This window comes from Myotis yumanensis, unplaced genomic scaffold (assembly GCF_028538775.1).
Source record: "Myotis yumanensis isolate MYYU_CA2020_CCGP unplaced genomic scaffold, mMyoYum1.0.hap1 SCAF_9, whole genome shotgun sequence".
NCBI lineage: Eukaryota > Metazoa > Chordata > Mammalia > Chiroptera > Vespertilionidae > Myotis > Myotis yumanensis.
The window spans coordinates 6,147,647-6,168,798 of NW_027223760.1; the positions used below are offsets into that span (position 1 = coordinate 6,147,647).

The window sequence follows — 21,152 nt, forward strand, 5'->3', positions numbered from 1 at the left end:
CATGTGAATTATATGTCAACTAGAGGCTCGGTGCATGAAATTCGTGCACTGGGGGTGGGGTTCCCTCAGCCCAGCCTGCCCCTCTCACAGTCCAGGAGCCCTCAGTGGATGTCCTACTGATGGCACAGTCTGGCAGCAGAGGCTCGGAGCAGGCGTCCTGTATGTGTGTGTGTGTGTGTGTGTGTGTGTGTGTGTGTGTGTGTGTGTGTCTGCTGGGGGCCTGGCCCAGTCACACCACGGAGGCTTGGAGCAGGAGCCCCTCTGTGTTGATCTCTCAGGCTCCTGGCCTCCACTGCATGTTGTACTCTCCCTTGAGCTATGGCCAGAATGGGGGTGCTGCTTGCAAACCAGGCTTTCCTGCTCCCAGATCGCCATGGCGACCGGGGAGCAGGCCCAGCTGGGGGCTGTCTGCAGGCCGGGCTTTCCTGCTCCCGTATCAGGCCCAGCTTGGGGCTTCCCACAGGCCAGGCTTGCTTTCCTGCTCCCAGATCACCATGGCAACTGGGTTTCAGGCAAAGTTTGGGAATGCCAGCAGGCTGGGCTTTGCTTTCCTGCTCCTGGATCAGGCGCAGCTAGGGGCTGCCTACAGGCCGCAATTTTCTACTTACTGATGGTCGGATCATCACAGCAACCCAGGGCCCAGCGGCATTTTCCTGCTCTCTGATAGTCATAGGGTCCCGGCTGGGGGCTCAAGTGGCACACAGGGGTCACGGCTGGGGAAGGATTTTATGCCCTGCTGCCTAGGGCTGCACATGGGGCCCGGATGGCAGCCTATGCTGTCCCTCCCTGCCTGTAGTATAGGATAGAGGCCTGGTGCACGGGTGGGGGTTGGCTGGTTTGCCCTGAAGGGTATCCCGGATCAGGGTGGGGGTTCCGCGTGGGTGCCTGGCCAGCCTGGATGACAGGCTGATGGCTGTCTGCAGCTGGTCACACCCCCTTCAGGGTGGAGGTCCCCACTGGGTTGCCTGGCCAGTCTGAGTGAGGGACTGAGGGCTGTTTTCAGGCTGGAGGGAAACTTAAGCTCCCAGCCTCTCCTTTTTTTTCTTTCTTTTTTTTTATTCTGGGATATATTTACCTTCTATAGCTGTCACTGGAGCTGAGAGCCGGCTCCAGCTCTGAGGGCTGAAAGGAGGTTTTGGGCCTGTTTGGCTTCTATAATTGAAACTCTGTTGCCATCACAGCAGCTCTAAGCTCTGAGGCCAAAGCTGGCTGAAAGCAGGTTTCTAGGTTTGTTTGGCTTCTATAATTGAAACTCTGTTGCCATCACTGCAGCTCTAAGCTCTGAGGCCAAAGATGGCTGAAAGCAGGTCTCTGGAGCTTGCTTAGCTTCTATAATTGCAACATAGTTGCTTAGAGTGCAGCTCAGAAGGTGGCGGCAGCAGGCAGGAAACGTTGGCTTCCTCCATCACTGGAACAAGCAAGCCTCCTGTTAGCTTCAGCTGCCTGGCTGCCTTCCGCCATCTTGGTTGGCAGTTAATTTGCATATCCTGCTGATTAGCCAATGGGAAGACTGTCAGGGTTATGGTCAATTTGCATGTTTCTCTTTTATTAGATAGGATAAAGCTGGGGGGAAACCAGGTGGAGTTAGTGGGAGTTGCATTCTTCACTAGAGATAATGAGCTGGCATGAATGGGTGAAATTAAACCCCAGCCCATTAGTCACATTAAGTGAAACACCATCACTATATTGGGGGCAAAGTCAACTCAGAGAGTGTGAGTGAGTTAGGCATGGTCACATCCTTGTTAATGACCTAAACAGGTCAAGCCCCCTATCAGCATAATCCTGTTGTAGCCTCCCCCACTCCCTTCATGCAGTGACTGGCTATTTTCCCCACTTTTCTCATGACCCTCGGGGGCGGTGGGAGGCGGAGGGAGAGAACTACAGTGATGCCTGGAGTAAGCCCTGAAGGAAAGTGTTCATCCTCTCCCTGTTCTCCCATTTTTAATAGCTCTCCCATCCTTTCCTTTGAGGACCAGGAGACTTTGCAGATGACTGCTAGTACCAGGACCACCTTGGTGGCACTCAGGAGCCCATTTTATAGGAAAAGACCTAAAAGGCAAAAGGAGTTAAGATTCGTGATCAAGGCTAGAAGTGAAAACAGGCCTCACAAACCTAAAATGCTCTTCTCCCCTGAGATTATAGCCCCTGGGCACGGGGGGAGGACAAGTGCTGGTGTCACAGAGACCTTCTGAGAACATCACCGCAGTCCAAGGCTGTGTTTTCCAGTGGAAATTTCCCATCCCACTGCCTCAGTGGTCAATGTCCCTGTCTCTTCTTTAAGTTGTCACCCTAGGAATCCCCTTCCTGTGCTTTCTGCCCTCTGAGGTCTGAGAGGCAGGACACTTACCCATGTGCTGGAGGAAGAGCCTGCTGCATTCACAACTGGAGGATAGCAGCAGGTCAGGGCCTTCTGGGCCAGACTCAGAGCCTGTTACTGATTCTGAAGGAAAGGTGAGGGCCAGCAGGGGAAGGGAGGAAGCCAGGGTGTGGGACCTTTGAGGACATGGAAGAATTCTGGGCCTGCAAGAAGCTCGCTGAGTGAGCACCTCCATTTTACTAGGTACCAGGAAGGGCAGTGGGGTCTAGAAAGAGTAATTCTACACTCCCAGTGCTGAGTTTCACACACAGCAGCTTCAGGAGAAGTGGCAAGCATCTTCTCCAGCCTAGATGCCCAGGCTCTTGCTTGAGTTAAGCTCTCTGCTCACCCACCCCCCTAACAAGGAAGGAAGGGGTCTGCTTTCTCTCCTACAGAGATCAAAACATGCTTTATAAGTCAGCAAAGACTCCCCTTGTGCATATCCAGCAAAGCAAAGATATTTCTGAGGACATATAAGTGAGTCTAAACTCAGAACACGTTAAAGTGAAAATCCTGTGTGTATCTGGGCTGTACCCCCTAAAACACCCCACTCTCCTCCAAGTGTCCAGAAAGCAACTTGCCAGAGATGGAAAAGGTCATGACCATAGTCTTCCAACACTTGCCCTACCTGTGCCCTTAAACACCTGCTCCCCAACACAAGCTGCCCAGGACTGTGTGGGTGGCTGTGCCCTTTGAACTCTCTCCCCTTCTTTGCATGATGAGAGGTTGGACTAGGAAATCTGATCAAGACACTGAGATCAGGCACTGAGTGCATCACAATCATTGGCCTGGGTGTGGGGGTGCTTATATTCTGAAAGTACAGGTATGTGAGCCTAAATCTCTGGGAAATACACATTTGACAGAATCCCCTAGATAATTCCCTGAGACAGTAGATTCAGGAAGCCCCTGACTAGGTGAATAGACTCAGTCCCTTGGAAGTTTAAAATGTAAGATCCCACATGGTTTCCATTCCTCTATGACAGTATGTGTTTGTAATCCCAGATTTCAGCTCTCTGGGCCTGTCCAGGAACTTTCTGAACCCCAGCTTACCCACAGTACTGTCAGTTCCAGGACCCTTCTCATCTCCACCTTGGCCAGGACTCCTTGCATTAGCACAATTCCTGGCCTTTGCATCTGTGGCTTTCTCCATTTCTGCTCTGGTGTCAGTCATGGGAGTGTATTGATTTCCATGGGGGTGAACATTATGAAGGCTTTGGGGTGGGGGGTTCCTGCAGAAATATAAACGCCTTTGGATTGAGGAACAGGCCAGCCCATCATCTGAGTCATTTGCCCAGAGACAAGGTGTTCAGCCTTCCTATCCCGTGGCTTCTCCTTGTGCAGTGCCGACTGGAGAGAACAGTCACCTGTGGTGACCAGATGGACAACATGAAGAGATGGAAATAGAAATGGAAGGTGAAGCACAGAGAGGACTCAGACAGCATGTGGGGGAGGCTGGGACAGTCACAGGCCTGTGGGCACAAGGCAGCTGGAAAGGCTCAATGTCTGCTCTCTGGGGAGCTTGTAAGTGAGGGGCTTCATTGTCCTGAGGCTGGAGAGGCAGACTGAGGACAGACTGCACTGTGCACAGGGAATCGGTGAGCACAGAATGTTTGATTGTGTTAAATACTGACTGATTGGCTGGAGCCACTTTACTTGGAGAAGCCTCAGCTTGGGGGCAGGATGTCAGGAGTTGGAGGGGAGTGTCCCAGTCTCTCCAGGACACTGATCATATTTAGACACATTGAGACAGGACAGTGATTTGACTCCTGAGAGCAGAGTCAGAGGCTGCCGCTCACCTGGAACATAGGTTTCTTCTCCAATTTCCAAAACCAAAATTCTAGTTCTCTTCTTGTTTGCCTCTCAGGTCAACCACCCTAAGTGTTTCCCTTGTCCCCACAAATTTTCTAGTTCTCATGGTTTTCCAAAGTCTCCCCTGGCTGCTGAATCTCTTGGGAAAACTTAGTATCTACAGATTTGGTCACTAATATAGAATTACCTGGAAAAATTTAATATCTAAAGCTTTCTCACTCCCATAAGTGTTACAATCTCCTGTTTGCCCTTTGCCTTTGAAATCCCTGAAAATACAAACCCAAAGTCACCAAACCCTCTCAGAGTACCATTACAAATCCAGCCAAGGCCCTTCCAATGTTCTTCCTTCTATTCTGACATTCTGGGGAATCGGGAAGCATGACTATGTCTGTGTGGTGTCACAAGCTCTTTGGATTTGGCCTGATATATTATCGTAGTAAAACCTATTTAATGAATGAATGAATGAAATTGTTTTTAGAACTCTTTTGGGTAAGCATGGGAGGACAGAAGATATGAAGAAAATGCCTATGATAAGAATATATGCAAAAATGCCCCCTCGTGTGAGCTCAGTGAGGGGAACAGGCAAACTCAGGACTAAACAGGTGACCCAAACCTTGTCTGAAGTGAAACAGTAGGAGCCTGAATGTGCATTTAACTGGGTCTGTGCCCTTGCCCAGCTGGGAGATATGAACTTGACTAGCTTATATTTCCATTCCCCAGGTATAAAATGAGGATAATAAACCTACTCTGATCTCCATGGAAGAAGATGAAAAGGGCATCAGATCATGCACTGGATGGTGTGTGACTCACCAGCTAGAATGTTAGAGAACCAGGATGGAGGGTTAAAGGGGTATCTTATTAGCAGGCAGCAGGTTTAAGAGGGAGGAGAGTGTGGAGGAGAGAGAGAGTGAGAAAAAAAAAGGAAGGAGTAGATCTCATTTAATCCTCTCAACAACCCCAGAAGAAACAACTCAATACTCTTAATCTCATTTTTGAACAAAGTTTGATGTTTAGATTAAGCAACTTCTGAGGTGGCACAGCTTGCTGATGGCGGGATTGTGGGTTAAACCCAGAGTGTCTGGGTCTCCAGACAACTCTTCACCCACAGGCTAGTGCACCCTCCTGGCCGTTTTCCCTGGGCTGGAATTTGTGAGAAGTATGGCAGAGCCCACTGAAGTCTCAAAGACACATCTCTGCAGGGTTTGGACCACCAGGGATAATGGAGGTGAGGGCATGTCTGGAATGATGAAGGGGACCCTCTAGGCAAATGCCCTTCAAGTGCACATGGTGAAGCCAGGGTGACAGGGATACTTGGTGAAGGTCCTCCTGAGATCAGTAAGCCTTTGGTTGGACAAGCAGAGTTGAGACACGGTTGTTCTTCTTCAAAGGCCTCCAGGGTCCAGGTAACCAGGATACATGTTTGGAAGCTCACAGATTACTTGTCCTCCAGGCTGCGAAGGCACCACACCAGCCCTGCAGGAGCCCGGGCTGAGGCTCATCCTGGTGGGGAAGACTGGAACTGAGAAAAGCTCCACCAGGAACTGCATCCTGGGCCACAGGTGCTTCCTCTTCAGACACCCAGCCACTTTGGTGACCAGAACCTGGAAGGTGGGGAGTCGCATGTGGGACAGGTGGCACATGGAAGTCTTGGACACACTGGACCTTTTCAGCTCTCTAGTCCCCAAGACAGACCTGGGGTGTGAGGAGCAGGCCAGCTGCTACTTGCTGTCTATACCTGAGTCCCAGGCGCTGTTCTGGTGACTCAGCTGGGCATGAGCGAGCTCAAGGTTCTGTTCAGGGACAGTGTGGTGGTGCGTAACATCCTGCTGTTCACACACAAGGGGGAACTGGGTCAGGACTCTTTGCAGGATTTCGTGTGCCACAGGGACAACCTTGTGCTGTGGGCTCTGGTGGCTGAGCTTGTGAGCCTTGGACAACTGAGAGGCAGGTAGAGACCTGGAGGCCCAGGTGCAGGAGCTGCCGGTGCTGGTGGAGCGCCTGGTACTGGACCACTTGGGTGCCCCCTACTCCAAGGAGGTGTACTGACTGGTGCAGGCAGTGGCCTTTTGGAGCCCCAAGGAACAGCTGAGAAGGGTGGCAGAGAGGCTGGTGGGCTGCATGTGGAGGTGATGAGGTCTCTGGCTTCTGTGGTGGTAAAACTGTGCACAGCTGTGCTTCTGGGCTTCCTGGTCCTGGAATCCATAGGCCATAGGAGAGATCCATCCTGAGTGACAAAATATATGTAAGTAGGACTTGTAACCATCACCTGACAATCAAATTCTTCCCTAGTGTCTGTGCATCCGGGGCCCATAGGCTTTCCTTGTGTCCCTCACTGGCAGTAACGTACCGACCCAAAGACAAAAATCTTGCCCTCTTCCATCTCTCCCCAAACCTGCCCATGGGACCTGGCCCTCCCTGACCTTTTCTTACTGGAGCCCAAGAAGTATTGCTCTTGCCTGTTTTCTACTGATCTCAGGCTGTTGTCCCATATCCTGGAATCATCTCTTTTCCCCAGGGGTCCAAGGGACAGAGCCAACACAAAGCCTCAGTCCAGACCCATTTGTTTCAATTGAATCTGAATTGCATGAACAAATGCTTGGACATTCACTTTGTGTTAACAGAAATCAATATTTATTCATTCATCTGCTTTATATGACCATTGAACAAAGACACTGTTCTGTCATTCCTAACCCCTTTTTCAAAAACCATGCACCCAAGTGCAGAGACACCCCCACACACTCTCCCCCTCCACAGGTAAACATTGAAGTAAGTGCCCATAAGAAGATAAAACACTGAACTGCCCATATGTCTTAGGAATGGACCCCTCCTCCCTGGTTTCCATTCAGACCCCTTAGCAGTTTGAATGCAGAGGCTTATACAAGTCCAAGAAAATTTTAACCAGAGACTTGAGTCTCTAGGAGCCATTGAGACCATGGCTCATCTGGCCACCCACACTTGCTTTGTCCTGAGCACCTCCATCTTCACACACAAGCTCAAGCCCACCTCCAATACTGCTGGGTAATTTCAGATCACTTCCTCACAGTGTCCTCCACCCAGTGCTTTCACAGACAGAGATTCCCAGGTCACTGATGCCCTTACATCACTAAACAAACATGTAAAAATAGACAATAATCTGCAACAGTTGAGTGAATATTGGAGCTAGAGGCCCACAAGCCCTGCTTGCAAACCATTGGGACCAAGAATGAAACCACCAGTGCCAAATGCAGAGGCTTGTTATTCCCTCTGCTGCCAAGGCATTGTGGATCAAGGCTTGTGCACAGATCCCAGCAGAAGCACTGGTAGGGAATATTGAGTTTTGTCTGGTCCACTTGTCAATATCCTTTTGCAAGAAAACTCTACAATTGTCACTTTGCTGAGGAAGGAGATGGTCACTGATGAAAATAAATGAGAAAAAAATAATAGCAAATCTCCAGTGTGATGGAATACTTGATTATCATTGCTGTTTGGTTGGGAGGAATGGAGCTCAGAGTGTCCGCAAGGAGCATTGATTGAGCTGGTGGAAATCTAGGAAGGGGCACCCAGGAGTTCCAGGGGACGTGCACACCCCACTATGGCTGTAATCCAGTCGACTAGGGAAGAGAGTATTTGTTTCTGTCTACACATCAATGAAAAGACAGAGATTGGCAGAGTAGACTGAAACTCATGACCCAACCATATGCTGCTTATAGAAAAGTCCATTTGAATATTATGCTAGAAACAGACTGGAAATTAAAGGATGGAAAAGATGAGTGGTGCAAGTATTACTCATGTAAAAGGAAGAAGGAATAGCTGTACTGATAGCAAATAAATTAGATCTCAGAACGAAGAAAATTACCAAAAACAGAGAGAAACATTATAAAGTGATAAATAGGTGACTCCACCAAGAAGACAGAGCAATCTTAAATGTATTTCCCCAAACAACAGAGATGTGAAATATATGAAGCAGAAACTGACAACTGAAAGGAGAAACGGACCAATCCACAATTATAGTTAGAAACTCCACCACCCCCTCAACAATTGACAGAACAGCTACATAAAACCAGAATTAGAAGAATTCCATAACATCCCCAAATGAACAGATCTACTGATGTTTGTAAAAGTTGATATTTGCTGAGGACATGTTTTTTCAGGTGCACATGGAACATATACAGGTCATAATATCCTGATCCATAAAAAAAATCACAACATTAGAGAGAATTGAAATCACATGGAATATGTGCTCAGACCACAGTGGAATTGAGCTGGAACTCCATAATGGAAAGGTAGCAGAAATATCTTTTGCCCTGCCTTATCAACAACATCATGACATCTAAACCTTCATCAGAATCTGAGAGAAGACCCTGTTGATTGTCTTCCAAAGTCAAACTCTGTGTCTGAATAGGAAATTTTCTGTGTATGGAAGACACTCAGGACACTGTCACTGAAGTATCCCAGAGTAAGGGGTAGGAGGCCATTTCCCCCCTTTTTTGCTACCCATTGCTGAAGCAAATCCCCTTTGTTATTGGGAAGAGCAGATAATGTTCCCTACCCCACGCCTGTCCCCTTGTCCCAACACTCACTCACTCCTTTTCCACTAAGAGGACAGATGACCTTGCTCAAGAAGGGACAACTTCAGTCTCTTCTCACCCCTGGCCAGCCCTTGCTCACCAGTTATGACATGCTAACTCTGTGAGCATAATCGGCCTGGTGTAATTTATCCTCTTCATACAAGTTCTGAGAGCAGCAGCCTGGTCAGGAGAAGATATCAGCCTGTCTGAGTTGAGAATAAGCCTCATAGAACACTGGATACATCAAGGGTCATATCTCTACAAGGCTGTGAACAGCCTCCTCCTCCATCCACTCACATTGGTTATGGGAGATCTTTAAACAGGAGAGACTGTCTATTTCTTTCTCATTTTTCCCTAAAATATCTTTATTGATTTTAGAGAAGAAGGGAGAGGGAAAGAGAGATAGAAACATCAATGATGAGAGAGAATCATTGATTTGCTGCCTCCTGCATACCCCCTACGTGGCATCAAGCCCTCAACCCAGGCATGTGCCCTTGATCAGAATCAAACCTCGGAACCTTTATTCCGCAGGCGAAGAGTTTAAATGTAGCAGAATATTTTGCAAGCATTGCTCCAGGGACAATGAACTTCACAGGAACCCATCTCAACACCACAATTGTAGCCAACTGCCAAGAAGAAATCAATGTTTAATTGAACAAATAGTGTGCCAAAGCACTGGCTATGCCTCCCTTTGGAGAGGAGGAGCTTTGGATATGAATCGCCCCCTCTCTTTTACTTGCTAAAAAAAAAAAACTACCTTATGATAACCACTTTTTGTTCTTAAATAGAATACCCTAAGCGTGAAAACTTTGAGTTCAGTAACATCATGAAACTTCAGCTACAAAAGTGTCTAGGGCCAGGACAGATTCAGAGATATATGGTAGAAGACTTGCTGCTGAGTTAACAATAGCTAGTACAGATGACAACAAAACAATGGTTTCCTGCTGTGGAGGACAAACACTCTTCTACTTGCAACAAATGAAGAAAATGCTATAGTGCAAGGACTAAAATGACCCCATTTATGATGAGTTTGGATTTGTAGCCAAACTCTTCAAAGCAACAATATGCTTGTTGCTTCTAGCTATGTGATCCTAAATTTAAGATAAAGAGAGGTATTGAGTGTTAAGAAAGAAACTTACTTCCAAAAGAGTAGCCTCTAATTTTACATACATTTCTTGGTGCCCAGGTGAGCAGGAGCTAAATGTAACTGTTACATGTGCCACCAAGCTATCTAATCAAACAAAAGAGAAACATGCAAATTGACCACACCTCTAGTATACCCCAACCCTCGCCCATCAGCCAATCAGAGTGACTATATGCAAATTAACCCAACCAATATGGTGACCGGCAGCCATGGACTGGAGCATGCAGGAGGCTTGGCTGCCCAGGTGAAGGAGGAAGCCAAGCTTCCCACCAGCCCTGGCTGCTGTGGCCTCCACTAAAGGCAACAAAGTATCACCTATAGAAGATAAATAAATCCCAGATACCTGCTTCCAGCCAGCCTCCACTGGGAGCTTGGGTGGCTGGGGGCCTAGGCCAGCCTGCAAACAGCGATCAGCCCCTCACTCAGGCTGGCCACACCCTCATGGAGTGAGGGTACCCACTGGGGGGCTTGGCAGCCTGTAAACAGCCATCAGCCACTCACCCAGGCTGGCCACACACTCATGGGGTGAGAGTCCATGCTGGGGGCCTTGGTTAGTCTGCAAACAGCCATCAGCCCCTCACCCAGGCTGGCCAGGCACCCCAGCAGGAACCCCCATCCTAAAGGGGCTGTGGCCAGTCTGAAAATGGCCCTCAGCCTCTCACCCAGGCTGGCCAGGTCCTCCAGTGGGAACCCCACCCTGATCCAGGACACCCTTCAGGGCAAACCAGCTGGCCCCCACCCATGCACCAGACCTCTATCCTATATAATAAAAGGGTAATATGCAAATTGACCCTAACAGCAGAACGACTGGGAATGACTGGTCACCATGACACACACTGACCTCCAGAGGCAGACACTCAATGCAGGAGCTGCCTCCTGCCTCTCTCGCCTCCTCAGCATCACTAAGGATGTCTGACTGCAGCTTAGGCCTGGTCCCCTGGGGAGCGGGCCTAAGCCAGCAGGTGGACATCCCCCGAGGGGTCCCAGACTGTGAGAGGCACAGGCCGGGCTGGGGGATCCCCCAAAGTGCACAAATTTTTGTGCATCAGGCCTCTAGTCTAATCTAATAAAAGAGAAACATGCAAATTGACTGCACCTCCGCTATGCCCCGATGAACGCCAACCAACCAATCACAGTGACTATATGCAAATTAACCCAACCAAGATGGTGGTCAGCAGCCATGGAGCTTGAGCAAGCAGGAGGCTTGGTTGCCCTGGGAATGGAGGAAGCCAGGCTTCCCACATGGCCTGGCCGGTTGTGGCCTCCGCTAAAGGCAACAAAGTTGCAATTATTGAAGATAAATATTTCCCAGATACCTGCTTCCAGCCAGCCTCCACTGGGAGCTTGGATGGCTGGAGGCTGTGGCCAGCCTGCAAACAGCCATCAGCCCCTCACCCAGCCTGGCCAGGCATCCAAGCAGGGACCCCCACACTGAAAGGGCTGCTGCTAGCCTGCAAACAGCCATCAGCCTCTCACACAGGCTGGTCAGGCACCCTAGGGGGGACCCTCACCCTGAAGGGGGTGTGGCCAGTCTGCAAACGGCCCTCAGCCTCTCACCCAGGCTGGCCAGGTCCTCCAGCGGGAACCCCACCCTGATCCAGGACACCCTTCAGGGCAAACCAGCTGGCCCCCACCCATGCACCAGACTTCTATCCTATATAATAAAAGGGTAATATGCAAATTGATCCTAACAGCAGAATGACTGGGAATGACTGGTCACTATGACACACACTGATCACCAGGGGGCAGACACTCAATGCAGGAGCTGCCCCCTGGTGGTCCATGCGCTCTCACAGGGGGAGCTCTGCTCAGCCACAAGCCAGGCTGATGGCTGCTAGTACAGTGGTGGTGGTGGGAGCCTCTCCTGTCTCCTCAGCAGCGCTAAGGATGTCCGACTGCAGCTTAGGCCTGCTCCCCGCTGGCAAGTGAACCTCCCCTTAGGGCCAGAGGGATGTCTGACTGCCAGCTTAGGCCCAATTTCCCGGGGAGTGGGCCTAAGCCAGCAGGTGGACATCCCCCAAGGGGTCCCAGACTGTGAGAGGGCACAGGCCAGGCTGAGGGACCCCCCTGAATGCACAAATTTTTGTGCACTGGGCCTCTATGGTGGCTTTTCCCTGCAGAAATTTTCTCATTGTATTTCCAATGGACTTGATCAGTTATCCTGTAGTTGTTGCTGAAGTGACCTGGAAGGAACCCATATTGGAACAACCTTTAGAACTCCAAAACTCTGAGCAACAAACAAGTCCCTGGTCTCAAGCTGCACCAGGAGCCACCCAGAGTGTGAAACCACAAGGGCAAAGTATAAGCCAATGTCAAATACAGCCACTTAGCAAACAAAGGACGTTGAGGCCAAAGCTGCAAAACAGGAAGCACAGCACAAAACCGCTTTTCTAAGCCAACATCCTGAGACTGTGAGATAGAGAAAATCAAGAATGAAAAAGAAAGAGAAAGCAATCAGACAACTGAAATAACAGGCAGCAGCCAGCAAACAGATGGGAAAACCAGTTGGAGAAAATTCCAAGGAGACAGCCCTTTTCCTGCAGCTAGGAGATTTTACTTGAGTCTTTTACTCAAAGAAAACATGTGGATACCAGAAATAAGCACAAACATGTCTTCTTTTAAATCTCATGGGGGTAACATAAATTTTTTTTTATTCAAACTTGATATTTGTCTATAATGTATCCAATATTCCAAATATGTAAGGAATATAAAAATTTGTTAAATTGACTTTTCTGGCCTTCAATATAAAGTGGGGAAGAGGGAGAATAAGGTGTTTTTTGATTTGTTGTTTATTAAATGAAAGCTGGACAGTCTAAAAAAGACATGTCATTTTTATCCACTCAGGGACAGAATATCAAATACACAAATAAAAGCATCTTAAAAACTAGAGGGAGAGGCCTAACCGGTTTGGCTCAGTGGATAGAGCGTAAGCCTGTGGACTGAAGGTCCCAGGTTTGATTCCGGTCAAGGGCATGTACCTTGGTTGTGGGCATATCCCCAGTAGGGGGTTGTGCAGGGGGCAGCTGATTGATGTTTCTCTCTCATCGATGTTTCTAACTCTCTAACCCTCTCCCTTCCTCTCTGTAAAAAAAAATAAATAAAATATATTTTAAAAAATTAGAGGGAGAAAAGAGAGTTGTTAGTGAAGTGTCCAGCAAGAAACTCATATTGGAAGGACATTTAGAGCAAAGTGAAAAGAGTCATCAAAATGAGAGAGAAAGTCTGTGTGCTGATTCTTGTTCTCTGCAGCATCTCCAGTAAGGTTTATAAAACTAAAAAAGAAAGAAAGATATAGGTGAGTATGAATAGTATAAATACCAGGGTTTGTTTTTTTTAAGAAACAGTAAAAGTGGTGCATTTGGGGCTTTCAGAGTCATAGGCTGAAGTAGAAACAGTGCACAGTGTCACAGGAATAAGGAAACAGGAGAGGCTGAAGTAAAGGAAGGGGAACTCTTAGAAACAGAGGGGAGGACTGTGAAGTCTTCCATGCTGTGTAATGGTAGTTTGGACCAACTTCACCAAGTCATCAAAGGGTGGGGGACACTCAACTCACATACGACTGACAAATCGTATGTTGAGGACCTTGGACATATCAGATATCAGGATCCAATTCAATAAGTGAACTATATTATAAATCACAGATATCTATACTTATATATGGTACATATTTCTCACATATGTACTTGTATTTATAAGTTGCCACATTCAATTTGCTATTATTTTGGTGAGGATTTTTATGTCTATATTCATAAAGAATATTGGTCTGTAGTGTTTTTTTTTTTTCTTGTAATATCTTTGAAGGATCCTGACCTCATGAAATGAATAGAGAAGTACTTCTTCCTCACCTGGTTTTTGAAAGTGTCTGCAATGTATTGCTGTTAATTCTTTAAATGTTTAATGAATTCTCCAGTGAAACCAGCTGGTACTGGGCTTTTCTTTTTGTAGGTTTTTATTTCAATTTAACCTCTTTCCTTTTATAGGTACATTCAGATTTCATTTTGGCTTGAGTCACTTTTCGTAGTTAGTATCCTTATAGGAATCTAAGGTGCAGCATAAAAAAGCAAAAGCAGCAAAGACAATTTGGTTTATTCCGCAGTTTGCTGACACCCTCCAGCTGCCTCACTGTCAGGACCCAGCTTAGCTTTTGAGCCAAAGCCATGCCCTTCCCAGGCCACGCTCAGCAGAGCTCCCAATGGAATTGAGCTGGAACTCCATAATGGAAGGTAACAGCAATATCTTCTGCACGGCCCTATCAGCAGCGTCATGACTCCCTAAATGGTCATCAGAATCTGGGGAAAGACCTTGTAGATGTCCCTCCAAGGGATGGAATATAAGCGGTAAATAGTCATTTTCCCGTTTTTACTACACATTGCTGAAGCAAATCTCCCTTGTTGAAAAGAGTGGATCATGTTCCCACCCCAAGTCCATCTCCTGGTCCCAACACTCACTCACCCCCTTTACACTAAGAGGACAGATGACCTTCCTCAAGAAGGGACTACTTTAGTCTGTGCTCACCCTTGGATAGTCCTTCCCCATCACTTATGGCATGCTAGCTCTGTGAGCATGATCAGCCTGGTGTAATTTAGCTCTTTATACAGGTTCTGAGAGCAGCAGCCTGGTCAGGGAAGGCATGTTTCCAGCTGAGTTGACAATCATCCTCACAGAACACTGTCAACACCACCACTGTGAACAGTCTCCTCCTCAGTCCACTCACAGTGGTTTCAGGAGATCTTTAAACTGGAGAGACTGCTGTCTATTTCTGACAAAGGAGGAAACAACAGCCTAGAAAGAGTAGATGGCACACACCAAGGCACACACTGCCCAGAGATCAGGAAGCAAATCTAAGTCTTAGAGTTCCTCTGTCCCTCAGGTAACTCTTCAGATAAGACTGTGGAAAATGTGGTAATGAAATCACAAGTCAGAGTTGGGTGGGGAGATATCTGAACTAGAAAACCCAGTTTCTCTTCCCTTGTCTGTGCTCAATTTAGGAAAAAAGAAAAATAAGTCCAGTATTGAGAGAGGAGTGTTGAAATCTCCAACTGTAAATGTGCATTTGACTATTTCTCCATTTGTTTTTGTGAGCATTTACTTCTTGAATTTTGAAGCTCTCTCTCTCTTTTTTTGAAGCTCAGTTACCTATGAAGTACATGAAAATTCAGTATTATTGTCTTATTGTTGAATTAACCTACTTATCATCATGAAATGTCCTTCTTTTTTCCAGGGTGTACATTTGGTATCATTCTGAAGCCTGCTTTGTCTGATATTAATACAGACCCAGCAGGTTTCATGTGCCTAATATGTGCATGGTGTATCCCTTTCATGGTATATCTTTTTGAATTCTTTCCTTTTAATCTGTCTATGCCCCTATATTTAAAGTGGGATTTCCTTTAGACAGCATTGAGTTGGATCTTGCTTTTTCAAATCCAATCTGACTGTCCAATTAGAGCATTGGGAAAATTTACATCTAATATGATTATTGATAAGGTTGTGTTTAAATTCATCCTCTTGGTGTTTGTTTCAGTTTGTCCCATCTATCCTTTTTTTTTTTTTTGCTTTTTTCTGCTTTTTGTACATTTTTAAAATTCTGTTCTATTTCAACTGTTGTTTTATTAGCTATACCTCATTTGATTTTTTTAGTGGTTGCTCCACAGTTTGCAGTATGCACCTTTAACTTATCATATTCTACTTTCAGCAAATATTATATCACATCACATATGCTGTAAGGTATCTTAACACCTTTGTCATTACTGTTATACATTACACATTTACAGAAAATATAAACTCAACCATATATTACTATATTGCTTTCAAGAATTAATTGGCTTTTGCAGACATTTTTAATTGATAAAAATATTTTTACTGTATTCACCTATTCACGATTTTAGGTGGCTCGATCCTTTGTTGAGGCCCCAATTGTCACCCATTTTCATTTTCCACACACCTGACCAATGTCCAAATCAGTCCTGAGCAGTCTGTTGTTCAGTGACTGGACATAGTATATATATAAACGAGCCTTAGCAAATTTAAAAAATGTTAAAAAAAACACTAAATATCTCTTCTGACTACAATATTATTCAACTAGAGAAGTCACTAACAAGAGAAAAATGGAAAAACTCACAAAAACATGAAAATTAAACAATACACTCCTTAACAATCAATGGATTCAAGAAAGAAGTCATAAAGGAAATAAAAATATTTTGAAATAAACAAAAATGAAAACACACATACAAAAACATGAAATTCAGCAGAAGCTATTCTAAGAGGAAGGTGTAATGATAGACGCAACATTAAGAAAGAAGAAAGATCTCAAATAAACAACTTAACTTTAGGTCGAAAACTCAGAAGCAAAGAGAACAAACCAACCCAAAGTAAGCAGAGGAAGGAAACAGAGATAAGAAAAACAATAGAAAAGATTCATAAAAACAACAACAACAACCTAGGAGCTGAGTTTTTTAAAAAGTACAAACATTTAACTAGACTAAAATTTTCAAATAAAGAAGCCTCAAATAAATAAAATCATAAATGAAAAAGGAGACATTACAACTGATATAAAAAAATACAAAGGATCATAAGAGACTACTCTGAATAGTCATGTGCCAAGAAAAGTATAAACTAGAGAAAATGGATAAAATTCATAGAAGCATAAAACCTACCAAGACTGAATCATAAAGAAATGAAAAATATGAACAGGCAATTAATGAGTAAGGAGATTGAAGCAGGAATAAAACATCTCCCAACAAAGAAAAGCCCACAACAAAACAGTTTCACAAGTGAATTGTAGCAAGCATTTGAAGGACAATTATTACACATCCTTTGCAAACTTTCCCAAAAAGGGCAGAGGAAGGCAAACTCCAAAACTCATTTTATGAGGCCAGAATAACTCATATATTAAAAGCAGACAAGGGAACTACATGAGAAGAAAAACAAAAAACAAAGAACCACAGGCCAATTTCCGTGATAAATATAAACGCAAAATCCTCCACAAAAGATTAGCAAACAGAAATCAAGGGCACATTAAAAGGGATCATAGATTTTCATCAAGTGGGATTTCAATAAGGGTGAACTTCCTGTTATTAGAGCAAACGTGTACCATGCTATGGTGGATACCATTGTTAGTTAGAACAAGAATTTTAAGGTATGGGCAGCTCTTACTAAATGCATCTTGCTAAGTGTTTAAATGTAGCACAGTGTTTTGTAGGCATAGCGGGAAGCAAGATGAGCTTGCCAGCAAGCCAACCCAACCCCAAAATTGTAGCCAACTGCAAAGAAGAATTCAATGGTTTTTTTAAAATTCTTTATTAGTTAAGGTAGTACAAACGTGTCCTCATCCCCCTCATTAACCCCCATCCTCCCCCCACCCCACACTCATGCTCTCATCCCCCTGTTGTCCATGTCCATTGGTTTGGCTTATATGTGTGCATGAAAGTCCTTTGCTTGATCTCTTCCCCTTACCCCCTCCCTCCCCTACTGTCCTTCGGGGGAGTGATAGTCTGATCGCTGTTTCTCTGTGTTTGGATCAGTCCCTGTTCATCAGTCTATGTTGTTCTCTATAATCCACAAATGAGTGAGATCATGTGGTATTTATCTTTCTCTGACTGGCTTATTTCACTTAGCATAATGCTCTCCAGTTCCATCCATGCTGTTGCAAAAGGCAAGAGTTCCTTCTTTTTTACCGCAGCATAGTATTCCATTGTGTAGATGTACCATGGTTTCTTAATCCACCCATCTGCTGATGGGCACTTAGGTTGTTTCCAAATCTTAGCTATGGTGAATTGTGAATTTATTTCCAAAACAGTGGACTCTAATTTTACATACTTTTGTTGGTGTCCAGATTGGATGAGCTCAATGTAACTGTTACAGGTAGTGCCAGAATATGTGTGAATAACAGGTACTAGGTTCTGCATTATGGTGGCTTTTTCCTGCAGAAATTTTCAGACAAAGTATTTCCAATGGACTTGGTCACTTATCCAGCAGATGTTAGTGAAGTGCCCAGCGAGGAACCCATATTGGAACGACCTTTAGAACTCCAGCTCTGAGCAACAAACAAGTGCCTGGTCTCAAGCTGAACCAGAAGCCACCCAGAGTGTGAAACCATAAGAGCAAAGTACAAGCCAATGTCAAACCCAGTCACCTAGAAAACAAAGGACGATGAGACCAAAAGCTGCAAAACAGGAAGCACAGCACAAAACCGCTTTTCTCAGCCAACATCCTGAGACTGTGAGACAAAGAAATAAAATCAAGAACGAAAAAGAAAGAGAAAGCAATCAGACAACTGAAATAACAGGCAGCAGCCAGCAAACAGATGGGAAAACCAGTTGGAGAAAATTCAAAAGCAGACAGCCCTTTTCCTCCAGCTAGGAGATTTGAATGGAGTCTTTTAATAGTCCAAGAAAACAAATGGTTACCTGAAATAACCACACATATGTCTTCTTTTAAACGGGAAGGGAGTAACCTGAATGTTTTTTGGTCCACACTTGATATTTGTCTATAATTTATCCACTATTTTGTATATGGGGAAGATTTAAAAATGTTTGTTAAATTGACTGTTCCTGCTTTTCAATATAAAGTGGGGAGTAGAACGAGTAAGGCGTTTTGGTTTGTTGCTCTCTAAACCAAAGCTGGAGTGTCTAAAAGAGACGTATGACTTTTATCCACTAAGGGACAGAATCTCATATACACAAATAAAATCATCTTAAAATTAGAGGGGAGAGCAAAGAGAAGAGAGTCATCATAATGACAATGTCTGTGTGCTGAATCTTGTACTCTGTAGCATTTCCAGTAAAGTTTCTAAAACTAAAAAAGAAATAGCTGAATATGAATAGTTCTGCAGAAATACTGTTTTTTTTTTTAATAAACAGTAAATATGGTGCCTTTGGGACTTTCAGAGTCACACGTTGATGTAGAAACAGTGCACAATGTCTTAAGAATGAGGAAACAGGAGAGGCTGAGGAAATAGTAGGGGAATTCTTAGAAACAGGGGTGGACTTTGAAGTCTTTCGTGCTGTGTAATGGTAGTTTGGACCAATTTCACCAAGTCAAAAAGGAGTAGGGGACACTCAACTGACATACAACTGACAAATCATATGTTGAGGGCCTTGAACATATCAGATATCTGGATGTCATTCAATAAGTAAACTATATTATAAATCCCAAATAGCTATACTTATATACGGTACATACTTCTCACATATGTACTTGTATTTGTAAGTTGCCTCATTCAACTTGCCATTATTTTGGTGAGGATTTTTATGTCTATATTCATAAAGGATATTGGTCTGTAGGTTTTTTTCTTGTAATAGCTTTGAAGAATACTGACCTTGTGGAATGAATGATGAAGTAATTCCTCCTCTCCTGGTTTTTGAAAGTGTCTGCAATGGTAATTCTTTATTAGTGGTAATTCTTTAAATATTTAATGAATTCACTAGTGAAGCCATCTGGTACAGGGCTTTTCTTTGGTTGTAGGTTTTTATTTTAATTTAACGTATTTTAGATTTTATTTTGGTTTATGTCACCTTAAGTAGTTTGTGTCCTTCTAGGAATCTAATGTACAGCATAAAAAAGCAAGAGAAGAAAAGAAAAAATTGGTAGCAGTTAGCTGACAGATTCTAGCTGCCAGAACTCACCTGAGGTTTACCTATGGAGGGCCAAAAAAAATCCCACTGTAGTAATAGAAAAGTGTGCAAACATTTCTATATAACAGAAGCAACCTGAATAGAAAACAAACTATGAAAACCATTTTAAATTCAATGGTAATCAGTAAAGTGGGTTTATAAATGGACTAAGACATCATTATGTATATCCTTAAGGTGGTAAAAAGATAAAGAGTGGAATATCACCAAGTGCAAGTGCATATTTGGGGACTTCTCACACATGGCTTGTGTCAATGAGAATTGGCATAGTGGTCTCAAGTCATATTGACAGTATCTAGTCAGATGAAAGTCATCCATCAATTGTTGCACAGAGATATGCAGTATGTGGGGATTATTTTGCAGGAAGCATATATTTTGGAACAACCTAAAAGTTTGTTAATAAATAATTGGATACAATTTTATACAAATAATTTCTTTTATGTAAAAGCTTAAAATACAAAATCAGTATTAGAGATTACCTACAGATACATGTGTATGTAGAAGTGTAAATACACACATGAGATTATACATAAAAAGCTCAGAATATTGGTTGCCTCTGAAGGGCAGAGGGAGGGAGAAAAACATAAATGAAATTCATGTGTAATGTGTTAACTTTTTAATCAAATAGAATATCTGCAGGAAAAATGCCAAAGTACTTACATTTGTTCATTGAAAACTGTGTTTTTTTTCTCATAAGTTCACTTAAAAACTTGTTTCACAACTGCTTAATACTTAAAACTGAATAAATAAATATAACCTCATCTTAGGTATGTAACATCTTGTCCTTTCTAACACAAAAATGAGTGACACAATATTATGCCTCATTCGAATGAGACATTTATGCCAATTCATGCCAATGGTTGTGCCAATTTCTGTTTAAATCTACTGGGACACAAAATGGTGATCACTGGGAGACAAGGACCTCAAAGCCAGCCAGGAAAAAACATTTGATTAAACACTGACCAGGAAGTGAGTTATTCTTAAATTTGTGCTCAGTGTTGATTCTTTCTCTTTGGATATGGCACCCCCTCCTCCCCACCCACTGCTCAGGGGGTTAACAACAAACTTTCTAGAACAGAGAAAAAAAATTACCTTGTTGTAAATGACATTGGCTTGTTTGAAGTAAAGAGAATTTACAGTGCCCAACAAGCTTTGTGTCACATGGGTATCCAGTGGCCAAGAGGAAAAGTACAGTGCATCTTCCCTGGAGAAGGCTGGATCTGGGACACGAGTCCTTCAAGGGCTGACATGAGAGGGAGTACTGTATCCAGAAAGTTAGCCTACTAGGATTCCAAAACATAAATTAAGATAATGTTCTCCTCCTTATCCCATAAAGAATGCTTTTTTCACTTCATGCCTTTTCCAGTTGGGGGGACATAAGCAATGGATTGGTTTTAAAATACTTCCTGCTTTCCTGTAAGCAGAGACAGAAGGAAAAAAAGGGACCAAGCATTGTGTTCACAGTGCATTGTGTTAGCATCACCAGGTTTGCTTAACGTTATGTATAGGCTTTTGAGGGCATAATTTGAGTTAGGAAACTAGCAATGGAAATGGTCCCTCGATGGAGAATTATTCTTAGGAGTCTGAACTGGAAGTGACTTCAGGCCTTACCAACTCCATGTGGACACTTATTTTTTATTCTTTTCCTGTTATTATCCTGGAAGAAG

At 44.3% G+C, this 21,152-nt stretch overlaps 1 pseudogene; it reads left to right on the top strand.

Annotated features, from left to right (window-relative positions):
• Positions 1–5,581: 5,581 nt before the first annotated feature.
• LOC139016708 (GTPase IMAP family member 1 pseudogene) lies at positions 5,582–6,295 on the top strand (annotated as a pseudogene).
• The last annotated feature ends 14,857 nt before the right edge of the window (positions 6,296–21,152 follow it).